General features: G+C 40.2%; 1 protein-coding gene across 1 annotated transcript in view; it reads right to left on the reverse strand.

The window, feature by feature from the left end:
• Positions 1-1,098: 1,098 nt before the first annotated feature.
• Positions 1,099-2,500, reverse strand: part of nupr1b (nuclear protein 1b) — a 3,468-nt gene continuing 2,066 nt past the window's right edge. Inside the window, exon 3 of the mRNA XM_080054244.1 lies at positions 1,099-1,581. The gene's annotated coding sequence lies outside the window, so the exon portion shown is untranslated. The remainder of the gene's footprint in view (positions 1,582-2,500) is intronic.

The raw sequence follows: 2,500 nt of genomic DNA on the forward strand, positions 1-2,500 counted from the left end.
CTTTTTTTTTTTAAGAAATTTTTTTTTGGCATTTTTTTTATGCTTTATTGATAGTGTAGAGACAGAGTTGAAATGGGGCAGAGAGGGGAGTGACATGCAGAGAACGACCGCGGACTGGAATCGAACCCGGGTCTGCTGCTGAGCCCGGCCCGGGGGGGGGGGGGCGGGGGGGGGGGGACGCCCTACCAACTGAGCTACGGGCGCCCCCCACACTGCCTATTTTTCCTCACAATTCAGAACAGTGTACAATAAGAAATATTAAATATATTATATATAAAATGAAGAGACCAGTCTGGATTGTTCTTCAATCTTCATCTCTACATTACTTATGGAAAAAATGCTCTTTAATGACAATATTTTTATTGTGAATGTGGTAGAAATGTTGTCAGTAGTTTATATTATAAAACCAAAATGTTCATTCTACTCAAACATATGCCTCTAGATAGTCAAACAAGAGACACTGAACATTTGGAGTGGTCTCTTAAAGCTCCCATATTATACACTTTTCGGTTCTATTATACACCATATTATATGGTCTTAGTGGTCCCTAATACGTTTTTCTTTAATTGTTTGCTGAAAAAAACTTTCAGATCATTTATTGTACTATGCTGATGTTCAGCTAATCTCACAATGGCCTATTTTTTAAAAAAGAGTTGCAGGTCCCCTCGTAAATATACAATCTTTGAGCTCCCCCCGCCCCCTGTCCGGAAGCGAAGCCAGATACGCCTCGCCCTCTGTCTGTCAGGGCCGTGGACCAATAAGAAATAGGGGTGTGGGCTGCACAGTGGAAGCTTCTGGCTTTACGGTTTGTGAGGTCAGAAAAGGGGATAATTCTGACTGGAGTGTTTTTGGGGGGAGGGGTGGGGGTTTCAGAAAAGGGGAGAGTGAGAAAAGGAGAGATTGTTATTTTTTTTGATATTTTGGCAGTCTCTAGGCACACCGTGGACGCATGGATATGTTGGAAAACATTTAAAAAGTGCATTTAGCATAATATGGGACCTTTAATGTTTTTCCGGAGCTGTATATATGCCCAAATATCTGTATTTAATCGCCGTGAAAGACAGACATCGAGAGAAGACAAATAAACTCACAGTCAAGTCACTTAAAAAAACCTTTTAATAGTAGAAATTCATCTTTAAAAAAAAATCTATTTAAAACTTTTCAAAACATCGAAATCACCAACTGCCATCACCAGGATCACATGATCACCGCCCAGCATCCAGGAAGTGAATCTCACACACACACACACACACACACACACACACACACACACACACACACACACACACAGCTGGGAGAGTGTGTGTGTGTACCATGGACCTAATACAAGGTGTGTACAAGGTGTGTGTGTGTGTGCTGTACAACCCTTATCGTACCCAGCAAGAACTGCCTCGTTACTGGGTTTACAAGCAGCTCAAAACGCCACCAGAGTAGAAATCAGATTTCGTCCAATCAGATCGCAGGGTTTAAAACCTTTTTGAACCAATCAGAGCTCAGGACGCTGCTGCTGCTCGTTGCTACGTCTCGTTCTGTCGCCAAGGAGACCGCGGTCGGTTGCCGGGATAAGCCGTCCAAGTCGCCCTGAAGTGGGAAGAAAGAAAAAGAATAAAAAAATATTTAAGATTTTTTTATTAAACCCTAATAACACCACACAGTCATTACAGATTGACTTTATTTTTTATTTTATTTTATAAATAATTATGATCTTATTTTATTTTTTTAAAGCTGCAGTGTGTAGAATTTTGGGTTTTATTTCCTAGCAGATTTTGTAGAAAATAATTATAATATCCATAAGTACATTTAATTTAGTGCATAATAGCTGAAATTTTTTTTTTTTAATTATAATTTTTTCCCTTAGAAAGGGTCTCATATATGTCCATATTTCTGCATATTTTGGACCAAGGTCTAGTGCCACCGTCTTGAAAGTGTCATAGTTGGAATGTCATCAGGTGCATTGTTTAAAATTTAGAATTGTTCTTGTCCTTGAAGGCCACTGTAGCTTCTGTTATTATTCTAAAGTGGTGGGGTTACCCAGGGAGCGTTGCATTCTAGAACTTTGTAGAACTTTCTTGATGATGTCATATTACACACTGCACCTTTAAGTAGCCTCATTAGGCCTATAGGCTGCTTAATTTGTGTTTTTTAAGATGGTGCAAGTGTTTGTTCGCTTGATTATTTATAGTCATTCTCAAAAAAAACTATTCAGAAAATGGCCGATTTAAAAGTATGAAATTGTAGGCTACATTAAAAGTACATTCCATGAGTCAGCCGTCGTAGGCCTACTGGTCACTGGTCACAAACCACACACACACACACACACACACACACACACACACACACACACACACACACACACACACACACACACACACACACACACACACACACACACACACACACACACACACACACACACACACACACACACACACACACACACACACACACACACACACACACACACACACACACACACACACACACACACACACAAACACAC

The sequence above is a fragment of the Ammodytes marinus genome, assembly GCF_949987685.1.
Source record: "Ammodytes marinus genome assembly, contig: scaffold_152, whole genome shotgun sequence".
In the NCBI taxonomy this organism is placed as follows: domain Eukaryota; kingdom Metazoa; phylum Chordata; class Actinopteri; order Uranoscopiformes; family Ammodytidae; genus Ammodytes; species Ammodytes marinus.